Source organism: Hypanus sabinus, chromosome 5, assembly GCF_030144855.1.
Source record: "Hypanus sabinus isolate sHypSab1 chromosome 5, sHypSab1.hap1, whole genome shotgun sequence".
NCBI lineage: Eukaryota > Metazoa > Chordata > Chondrichthyes > Myliobatiformes > Dasyatidae > Hypanus > Hypanus sabinus.
Genome location: NC_082710.1, coordinates 20,479,688 through 20,491,530, shown reverse-complemented (window position 1 = coordinate 20,491,530; position 11,843 = coordinate 20,479,688). Strand labels below are relative to the sequence as shown.

Genomic DNA, 11,843 nt, shown 5'->3' with positions numbered 1-11,843 from the left:
AAGCTCAGAAAAATAGAGGGCTATTGGTAACCCTGGGTAATTTCTCGGGTAAGGACATGTTCGGCACAGCTTTGTGGGTCAAAGGGCCTGTATTATACCGTAGGTTTTCTATGTTTCTATGAAAGCAGAGGGGTGAGGGGTGGGGGTTGGGAAAGAGGTGCATTGTGGTAGAATCCTGTTGGTGACAGCGCAAGCTGTGAAGAATAATGTGCCATGTATGGTAACTCAAGGGATGCTAGGTAACTTTTACTATCTTGATTTCTATTTTATAAATACTGTAGTTTGGTCAGCTATTTTCCTCTTCAATTTAGCAAATTTGTCCATCTCCTTCGAGTCATTGTGTGCAAGCTATCTGCACTAGGTGCTTTATGTCAATGTATAATGTGCTTTCTAACTTAGGAGCGCAAGATGCAGGAGATGATGGATGCTGGAGCAGCCCACAAAGGATTCTGGAAGAACACAGGCAGCATCTATGAGGAGGAAAGAACAGTGAATGTTTCAGGTCAAGATCTTCTATTTGGGTGATGAGATTACAGGTGTTTTAAGACCATAAGACTGTAAAACATAGCAGCAGAATTAGGCCATTTGGCCTGTTGAGTCTTTTCTGCCATTCAGTCATGGCTGATCCTTTTTTCCCCCTCCTCAGCCCCACTCCCCAGCCTTCTCCCTGTAACCTTTGATGCCATGTCCAATCAAGAACCTATCAAGCTCTGCCTTAAGTACACCCAATGACCTGGCCTCCATAGTAAACTGTGGTAACAAATTCCACAAATTCATCTCTCTCTGGCTGAAGAAATTTCTCTGCATCTCTCTTTTAAATGGAAGTTTCTCTTTCCTGAGGTTGTGCATTTGCCTTCCTCACCACTGACTCTACCTGCAAGTTAACCTTTAGGCTGTTCTGCACAAGGACTCCCAAGTCCCTTTGCATTTCAGATTTTTGGATTTTCTCCCCATTTAGAAAACTGCACATTTATTTCTACTACCAAATTGCATGATGATGCATTTTCCAACGCTGTGTTTCATTTGCCACTTTCTTGCCCGCTCTCCCAATCTGTCTAAGTCCTTCTGTAACCTACCTGTTTGCTCAACATTACCTGCCCCTCCACCAATCTTTGTATCATTTGCACACTTGGCAACAAAACCATCTATTCCATCATCTAAGTCATTGATAAGTAGTCCCAATACTGATCCCTGCGGAACACCACTAGTCACTGGCAGTCAACCAGAAAAGGATCCTTTTCTTCTCACTTGCAACCAATCTTCTAACTTTCCTGTAATACCGTGGGCTCTTAACTTGGTAAGCAGCCTCATGTGTGGCACCTATTTTGGTCCACTCTTATTGTTGGTGTTCCTCATGCAATCCTACAAGTAGTTTTGAGCTAATTCAGTCCACTTAACGTGTTTGCGTCACCATAACATGATGGAGTGTGAGGGTGTGGAAGGACAGGACTTCATCTGCAGAAGAATAGTGTAGTATAATGTTATTATTAGCAAGTCTATCTGCCACAGGTAGATTAATGATAAGATGTCTATTATCCTGTTGGCACACTCACCACCTGCTAGTGATGTGGTCTAGCAGTTTTGTTTCTCATCACTTCCCCTGCTCAGTTAATGCTTTTGCAATCAACTCACTCTCACTGATGGTCATTGAAGCCTTCAGTCAGAATACATTCTGTACCCTCGCGACTTCTTCCAAGTGTTGTTTCCTATGACGCACCTTTCCCGCCTTCCCTCCACTCCCGTTCAGAAACACTTTGGGGCATGGAAGCTGTTTTGGTAATTCTAACCTTCTTTGCAAATTCCAGCTTTCTTCTCTCATTTTTAAGTGGACAATTTTTTCCCTTCTGATCTCTTTACTGCTAATGCATGTGACTAACTTAATAAACCTACTTACTCCATGCAAGTGACTTCTGCTGGAAATAGTTTGCCCAAGGAAAAGGATTCTAACACCATTAGCTTGAGTAGCTATATTCCAGATGAGAACTGTTGTAATGGCGTGCTTACGGATATGAGGATCAGCTGGCGTTCAGGCCTAGCACTTATTCTAGCTCACTGAAGATTTGCTGATGGGCTAAATCTTTTTTTTGTGTGCTGGTGACGGCAGCTTCCTTTTGGAGCAGCTTACAAGTACTACATTATCGACCTCTCTCCAATATTAGGAATCTAGACTGACACCTGGAAGAAACAAATGAGTTAAAATATTCATGAAAAGATGGGAAAGAGATTGATAATTAGCTTCGTTTGAGGTCATCACAGCAACTTACATTTCATATTTTTCTCAATCTATCATAATTTTATTTATCTCATAGAAAGACACAATATGTTGGAGGAACTCAGCAGGTCAGGCAGCATTTACAGAGGGAAGTAAACAACCAACTTTTCAGGCTGAGTCCCGATGAAAGGTCTCAGGCTAAAATGTCAATTGTTTATTCCCCTCCATAGCGGCTGCTTGACCGGCTGAGTTCCTCCAGCGTTTTGTGTGTATTACTCTGGATTTCCAGCATCTGTAGGATCTCTTGTGATTGTTTATCTCACTTTGCTGGTCTTAATAATTTACAAAATACTGCCTTGGCGATTTACAAATTCCTCATGTATTTTGAATGGTTTCTGCTTAAACTTCGTATGGTTTATTATGTTTATTTTCAAGCACATTAGCTTCAACTTCCCCCTTGATTTCTCCTGCGTTGGCTGATTATTGTGCCATTTGGAGCAATGCCAGTGCCTCTTTAAGAGCTTCACAGTTTTGTATTGAATATCAGGATCTTTTCTCTATGCTGAATTGCGAAGGAACAAAAGGATTTAGGTAACAGTACACATCATTAAAAACTGGGACATGGTTTAAAGCATCATGAAAGAATACAGTTGAAATCCGGTCTTCTCAAAGGAGATGGAACACAAAGAGGGGAAATGAATACAACAAGATATTCGGCAAATGTTTAAATTTTGCTTTTAGCTCTGGCCGTGACATCTCAAGAGGGATGTTTCAAACGAAAAGTACAAAATTATTCATGTAGGCAAGCTGAGTGCTAACTGCACTTTCACTCTTCAGGGCAAACCGTTAAAGGTGTTGGATAAAGCAACTGAGAGTTTTAGCCATACACTCAAAGATTGCTGTGAACCTTAACTAGAGTGAAAAAGGAACTGGTAGGGCTGCAGTGAAGTGCTTCATGGAAAGAAAATCCTGATAATGAATTGACAAAATCAGAATTGTCAGACCATAAGGCATAGGATCAGAATTAGGCCATTCAGCCCATCAAATCTGCTCCACCGTACCACCATGGACGAACGAAACCAAATCAAACCAAAGCATGGTGTCCTCTCTACCCTCCCGTTATTGTTTGGTACCGATATAATCTGGTGCTGGAGCCCAAGTTATACATAAAAATCCCTCAAAGTTTTGTAGGGATTCACCCACACTCATGATGATAGCACTAAATGAATTCTGAATTATTTATCTAGTCATTCATTATTATTATTTGTTTATTTTGTATTTGCAAAGTTTGTCATCTTTTGCACATTGGTTGCTTGTCAGTCTTTGCTTGTGTGTAGTTCTTCGTTGATTCTATAACATTTTTTTGTTCTACTGTGAATGCCTGCAAGAAAATTAATCTCAGGGTAGAGGAGGGTCAGATAATAAATTTACATTAAACTTTGAACTTTAATTCACCCCAGAAAATTTTTTCAATAGTCTGTAGTTTAAACAGACATACACTGTGAGGACATGAAACTTATAGGTAAACTTTCTTACTGAAAAGTGGAGATAACTGTAGCCAGCTCCTTCCAGGCTCTTAAGGTGATCCTAATAGGCCTCCTGACAACTCTTGTCCACGTGGCTTCTCTCCAGGGATTTACTTTACTGATGAGAATACCAAGATTCTTTTGATAGATTTAGGGGTTCATTGCCACGTCCCTACAATCTCTCTCTCACCCACTCTTCCGTGGCAGTCATGGTGTGTGTTGCTGCCATCGGGAGCTTGCCTTTAAGCACCCATTGGAGCAGTGTACCGCAAACTATTGGATACTGTGTTCAACTGAGTCTGGTTCCCTTGTGAACTTTGTAAGCACATATTTTTGAGTTTAAATAGTCCTTTCACTATTTCAGATTTTATTAAGCAAATTTTACAGTCTTTTTAAGGGGTAAGATTTACTATTGATACTAAGTGTAACTATAATTTATAACACCAAAAATGTGTAGTACCCAGCCTCTCGGCTATTAGTGCAATTTCATCTCTTCATTAGATATATAATAAATGAAGGTTTTGAAAAAGCTACAGGAAAGAGCCAACAGACTCATTTCCAATAAAGTGTATCTTGTTCATTAGGGTAGGCTAAAAGAGTATGGATTTCATAGTTTAGCAAAGCATTGATTCAGGAATTATCTGATTGAAGGTCATAACAAAGGGAGCATATTGAAATTTGTTCCAATTACCAAGGTTACTGGGGACCAGGAGTCACAAATCTAGTTTTGGGTTAGATATTAGAAGTCATTTCATCTCAGAGTTCTGGCGATGCCAATGATCCTTAAAGCAAAATCTTTAAGACTGAGATTGAAAGATTTCTGTAAGGCTTGTGTGATAAAAATACAAAGGCAATTGTTTGTTTCATGTATTTGTTCAAAAGATATGGACAACACTGGCATTGCAAGTATTTATTGTCTTCCCCTCATTACCACTAACTTGAGGGGGTAGATATATGTTAATCAGTTAAACAGAATTTGAGTTATAAGTTGGCTATATAACTCAAAAGAAAAATAAAGTAAATGGTCTATATATGTTTTTATATTCCTTCTTCCTTAACCATTAAGGTAACTAAACTCAGAACTAATCTGAGTTTTACAAAGTCTTTTTTGAGCCATGATTTGTGTTTCTGTTATTTTTCTCTAGTCTTATTTCAGTCGACAGGCAAGTATGATCAGTTTTATTACTGAATGCTCAGTCTGATATGCCATAGTTTGATAATGCCTAAAGATTAATAACTTCAGAGTAACAGCTGACTGAATTGACTCAATGCAAAAGCATCTACCAAGCATCCACTCTGTTTCCTTCGTGAAGACCTTTACATTGGACAGCAAACCTTTTCAAAAATGTTGCTTCCTCAGAACTTGTATTTTGTTTATGATAGACAGCTTAAAGTTGAACACAAATATAAATTCGGACTACTTATATCACATAGGAATTTGGAGAAACAAAAAATTACTTTTATTGAATATAATGTGTTTAATTGTATAACAGTGCTGACGCTTTGCAGTAATTCAACTGAGCCAAAAATACTTTGTTGATGATTTTTGTTTCTACTCAGTGTCTGAGGCTTCTCGCTTAAGTGTCCAACAATAATCAGCCAGTGTTGATGGATTCCAGTTTCCCAGGTACTATTTCTCCATGACCTCAAGTCCTAGTGAAAATTTCTATCATGCTTGTCACTGACAGCACCAAGATCTGCAGGTATGAAGTCTAAATGGGAATGCAGAAAATAAATCTTTAGTGACATGGTGCACTTCATGGTTTCGTATGCTTGAAGCATGTTGTTAACCAGCTACACATGGTTTGGTGCTCTGTAGTTGCAAATAAAATTTTCAACAACACCTTTGAATGCCTTCCATGCGATTTTCTCCGGTCCCACTAGAAGCTCTTTGAATTGTCTATTATTGATGACTTGTTTGATTTGTGGACCAACAAAAAGTGCCTTCCTTAATCTTGGTATAAGTTATTCTGGGAAACGTCTGTCTCAAATATCAAAATTGTTCATGGAAATTTATAGCCTTTCTAAAGCCTGTCCTGCCAAGCAGCATTCACTCTGCCTAAGAATGCCCAGACAGGATTGGACAAGGTAGAAAACTTTTCAGCTTACCTTGTGGACAACATTTTAATTGACTTGAAATATGAATTGAAATTACACATATAGGTGATTACAAAAATCACATGAGATTTGGAAATTTCATCGTGATTTTCATGATAAGCAGCCCAAAATCTATAAGAGATATACCCAAAGGTATTCAGGATGCAAAATCTTCGTTGTCCACTGTTATTTATCAGATGCTTTAAAGTAACAGGAAAGGTAGTTTAGGTCTCAAAACTTTGTAACAAAGTTTGAAAAAATACACTCAGTGGACAGTTTATGTGTCCACACTCAGTAGTACCTCCAGTACCTAATAAAGTGACTATTGAGTATATGCAAGAGTTCTTCTGCTGCTGTTGCCCATTCACTTCAAGGTTTGAAGTGTTTCACATTCAGAGATGCTCTTCAGACCACCAAGACTGTAGCGTATGGTTATTTGAGTTTTGCTGCCTTCCTGCCAGCTTGAACCAATCTGGCTATCCTCCTCTGACCTCTCTTATTATTAAGGCATTTTTACCCACAGAACTGCAGCTCAAATTTCTTCTTGATTCTAAAATTTGGTCTGAACAACATCTGAATCTCTTGACCATGTCTGGATGCTTTTATGCTGCCAAGTGATTGGCTGATTAGATAATTGCAATGTTGAGCAGTTGTATAGGTGTACCTAATTAAGTTGCCACTAAACATAGAACATAGGTTCATAATGGCTCCATATGTCACTACTACAGGGGATGACAACCCTACCTTACATGGGTCCTGGGTTCAGCTGGCTCTGACTGACAGCACCCGGTATGGGCCCCTCTCCAGGGTTACAGCTCCCACTATGGTATATTCGGGAGAAAAGAATGCTAAGGAGTAAACCCTACACAAATCCGGAGGCGGTTGGATGACGTATCACGTCACCTCCTGGCAGCTCCTGCATTCAGGCTGATGTCAAATGTACTGCTTCACATTCCTTTGAACTACTTCCACAAGGCCGAGACGGGGATCTTGATGTCTGGGCAGCCCAGGATCTCCATATTAATCACCCAGGTCTGCGCCCTGGAACCATGCGCATCCATTGTCTACTTAGACAAATGGAGCCATTAATGAGCATAGACTGTCAACCAAAAACCAATGTGAAAATAGAAACTTTTAACAATTAGCTTCCATGGGCTAGACAAGAAATGCCTTTATGAAATGCAATGTAACATTGAGCAGACATAAAGACTATCAAATAGCAGGTTACTTGTGCCACTAATAAAACAGCAGATCTTGAAAAGGAGTGGACAGTGTAAAGGTGGACCAGCAGACTATTCCTTTTCATTGCACCATGGAATATTGCACAAAACTGGAATAGTCCCTCACCTTTTCCTCAGCACCCTTGCCCCCAGCACAGTGTTGGTTAACGTGTCTCTTATGGCACTGAAAAATGTTGGCTCCTTGTGTCTATACATATAAAAATATTCTAGAAAATAATTGAACACGGTGTAACAGAAGCTAAATAGTGAATGATGGCACATCTGCTTTGTAGAGTTCATCAGTGATCTAACACCAAAAAGGATGGATTTGCTTTATCATATATAAATACAATGAGAGTGAACTCAAGATTATTTAATATCATTTCCAGTACACAAGTGTGAAGAGAGCTAAGTAATTGTTACTCCTAATTCAATGCAGCACAAAAAAACTCCAAAGACAATAATAAAATAAAAAACATAATAAATATAAATAGATAAAATAGCTTAAATACATAAATTGATTGTATGTCCATAAATTAATAGGCTGTACATTAGGTGACTGATTGGAAATAATGATGATAATGATGTAGTGGTGGGTTAGTAGGTGGAGGTGTTAATCATCTTACTGCTTGGGAAAAATAACTGTTTTTGAGTCTGGTGGTCCTGGTGCGTGTTATATTTTTAACTCCAAAACATAAAACTAATTGAAAGAAACACATGAAGCCAGGAATAACATGTGTAGTCTAGTTTCATTTTTACTTTAGCGAGTTGTGCACTTATATATCAGAATCTAAATCAGGTTTAATATCACTGGCATATGTCATGAAATTGGTTAACTTCCCGCTCTGCGGCAGCAGTACAAGATAAATATAGAAAAAAATGAATTACAGTCATTATATATAATTATATTAAATAGTTAAGTTAAAAATTAGTACAAAAACAGAAATTTAAAAAAAAAGTAGTGAGTTCAGTGTCCATTTAGGAATCGGATGGCAGAGGGGAAGAAGCTGTTCCTGAATCATTAAATGTGTGCCTTTAGGCTTTTGTACCTCCTTCCTGATGGTAACAATGAGAAGACGGCGTGTCCTGGGTGGTGGGGGTACTTAATAATGGATGCCGCCTTTCTGAGGCACCATTCCTTGAAGACAGCTTGGAACTACGGAGGGTAGTGCCCATGATGGAGCTGACTAATTTTACAATTTTTTGCTGTGGAGCATTTCTTCCTCATGGGATTTTTTTTTGACAAGGAGGATCAATCTCAAATAAGAGAAAATCTGCTGATGCTGAAAATCAAAGTAATACATGCAAAATGCTAGAGGAACTCAGCAGGCCAGGCAGCATCAATGGAAAAGACTGAAAAGTTGATATTCTGGGCCAAGACCTTTCATCAGGATGGGAAAAAATTAAAAGTCAGAGTAGGAGGGTGAGGGGAGGAGCAGAAGAAGTACAAAGTAATAGATGTTTGGTGAAAATGGAAGAGGGAGGGGTGAAGTAAAGAGCTGGGGTGTCAATTGATGTAAGTGATAAATGGCTGGAGAAGGGGGAATCTGATAGGAGAGCTCAGAGGACAATGGAAGAAAGGGAGGGGGAGGAGCAGCAGAGGGAGGTGATGGGCAGGTCAGGAGATAAGGAGGGAGAAGGGAATGGGAATGGAGATGGTGAAGGGGAAAGGGGGGCAATTATCGGAAGTTTGAAAAATGGCATCAGGTTGGAGGCCACCCAGACAGAATATAAGATGTCCTTCCTCCAACCTGAGTGTTGCCTCATTGTGGCGGTAGAGGGGTCCGTGAACAGAGATGTTAGCAGGGACCAAACTACTTGGCAGGTGAGACTCGTAGCTGTGGAACAACCTCAGGTTCTAGGTCCTCATCCATGATGGTGGTACGAGTTGGCTCTGGGATGCAGGAGCTGGTTCTGATAGCTCTGGACACCTTTCTTCCTGGACATGTTGGCATCCCAAACAGTGCATGGCAAGCTGCTTGATCTGCTGATCTATCCCAGGCCACTAGACAAAGCTTTCATTTTGCCCACACCTAGATGACCGGCATATAGCTTCTCCAACATTTTAGCTCTTAGCTTAGATGGTACTACAATTCTCAATCTCCACATAAGGCAAACCTGGTCAAGGGTAAGTTCATCCTGGCACTGGTACAAATGGGGGAACTGGAATTTCTGCTGCACATTCCAAACATTTTGACTTGCCGTGTAAACCTGACAGTGGGGTCTTTTCTGGTTTCTCTTTGGATCAACTCTGCCATATTAGGGAGACTTTCAATTTGCATGAGGGAGAATATGTCAAGAGGTGTGTCCTGTTTTGTAATTTTTTTAGGTATATCCTTTTCCAAGGGCAAACATGACAATCCATCAGCATTTCCATGATTAGTCATCTTCTTAAATTCGATCTTGCAATTGTGTCCTCCAAGAAACAAAGCCCATCTGGAACACTGTTCTGCGGATTGAAAATGGACACTACTAGCTGACGATCAGCAGTGAGGTAAAATCTCTCCCATGCATGTACTGCTTAAAATGTTTTACACCTCAAACCAGACTCAAGGCCTCTCTGTCAATCTGTGCGTAATTTTTCTCTGCAGTGGTAGGGGAACGTGATCAAAGACTATGGAACATTCACTTCCATTACATAACATGTGGCATGACTACACCTACACCATAAGGTGACATCACCATTTCCTTTGTCTTTTGGTAAGCCATCTTACACAATATTGTCCATTGCCATTTCTTCTCAATCTGTGGTAATGACTTTGGTGGGTGGAGCACAGTAGCCAGATTCATCAGGAACCTGTCATAGTAATTAACAAATCTTTAAAAGGCCCCCAATTGTGACATGTCCTTTGGCTTTGGGGCATCCACCACTGCTCAGCACACTTGTGTAAAACATGTGCATCAATAGTAAGTGATGCTTCATTTAAAGAATACACAGAAGTTGCACCGTGCTCTGAGACCATAATCTTCTAATCTTTTTAACAATGTCCTGAGATTCTGGAGATGTTCCTTGTCATCCTTAGTGGTAACAATGATGTCATCCAGGTAACACTGAGTGCCTGGCCAGCAGTACAGCACCTGGTCCAGTGCTTGCTACCACAGTGCAGGTACAAAAGGAAAAATGCCCATTATAGTGATAAAACCATTTGTTTATGTTGATAGTGAGAAAGACTTTGGATTCTTCATCCATCTCCATCTGCAGGTAGGCCTCAACTAAGTCCACTTTGCTGAAGTGTTTTCCTCCAGAAAGGTTTGCAAAGATATCTCCTATCCTGGGCAGAGGGTATTGATCTATTTCCAGTACTGGGTTGATGGTGACCTTAAAATCACCACAGATCCCGACAGACACATTCTTCTTAACTACTGGGACCACCAGCATTGCCCATGGGTTCCACTCAGCCTTGGAAAGAATTCCTTCTGCCTCCATATGATTTAGCTGACTGGCTACTTTATCATGGATAGTACCAGATGAGATTTGCAAAACTTGGGTGTGGCATGTTTATATGACAACAGTTTTATCCTTGATATGTTTGAGTGTTCCAATGACATCCTTAAACACTGCTGTGGTATTGTCCAGTCCCTTTCTTAATTCACTTACAGTTGAATCTACTGGAAGGAGATGGCATGCAAAAGGTGGATGGGTGTCCAATCAAGTTGTTATCTCAACCACACACAGACCTGTTTTCACTGTTACAAATGTCATTCCCACAGGACTTATCTCCAGTATAAGTTCTCATATGGATATCTTCAGGCTTCAGTTCAACATCTTTGAAATGCCATTCAAACTCATTTTGTGGAACAGCCGACCCAGTGTTCAATTCCATTTTAATAGATTTGCTGTTCACCTCTGGTGTAAGCCATGTTGTTTGCCTATAGTTAGTTTTGGCATTTTAAACCTGAAAGTTGCCCACTTCTGTATCAGATTTTTCATCAACCTAATGCAGATTAGTGCTCTTTTTGAAACTGCAACTTGACATTTTATCTTTTTCTCTTCCCTGTGCAGACCATTTATTTCTGTCTTCCCAACATGCTCTTTGTATGTGTTCTAATTGCATTTTCTGCAAAATTTCACCTTTAAATCTGCATTGATCTGGTGTATGTGAGACCCTGCCACAACAGTAACACAATCTGTTCGGCCAGGCAGGTTTGCAAATTTGTTCATGCTCACTTTCATTCCTGACTGCAACTCATTTGCAACTCTTGCTGTGGTTTCTATTGATACAGTGATTTCAACTGCTCTTTTAAATGTGAGTTGTGCTTCAATTAGGAGCAGTTTTTGAATGCTTTCTTATAAGATTCCAGAAACTAAACAATATCTCAGTGTATTATTAAGCCCATCTCTGAACTGACAATGCTCAGCCAACTTCTTCAATTCAGTCACATATACTGAAATGAACTCCTTTTCCTTTTGATTCCCCTTCAATCATTCTGCAATCAACAATTGTTTTAATTTTAAATGCTCAAAAGTTAAAAGGTTCATTTATTATCAGAGCAACTCTGAGATTCGTCTTCTCCAGGTAGCCACGAAACAAAAGAAGAACATGAAAGTTGTTCAGAGAGAAACATCAAACTCATACCCTGCACAAAAAGAACATCATCCTGATCGTCTTTCCTCAAACCCCCAACCACTGCACAAAATGGAACAAAGACATCGACACTCAAGCACTCCTCCCCCGCACAAAAACACAACAAGAACATCAACCCACAAACAATCCCTTCCCTGCACGAAGAAACTAACACAACAGAATAAGGCCATCAAGCTCCAAAAATCCCTCCCCTTACACAATA

General features: G+C 39.9%; 1 long non-coding RNA gene across 1 annotated transcript in view; it reads left to right on the top strand.

The window, feature by feature from the left end:
- The first annotated feature begins 426 nt into the window (after positions 1–426).
- The window catches only part of LOC132393974 (uncharacterized), a 157,348-nt gene continuing 145,931 nt past the window's right edge, over positions 427–11,843 (top strand). Inside the window, exon 1 of the long non-coding RNA XR_009512127.1 lies at positions 427–502. This is a non-coding gene — a long non-coding RNA (uncharacterized LOC132393974). The remainder of the gene's footprint in view (positions 503–11,843) is intronic.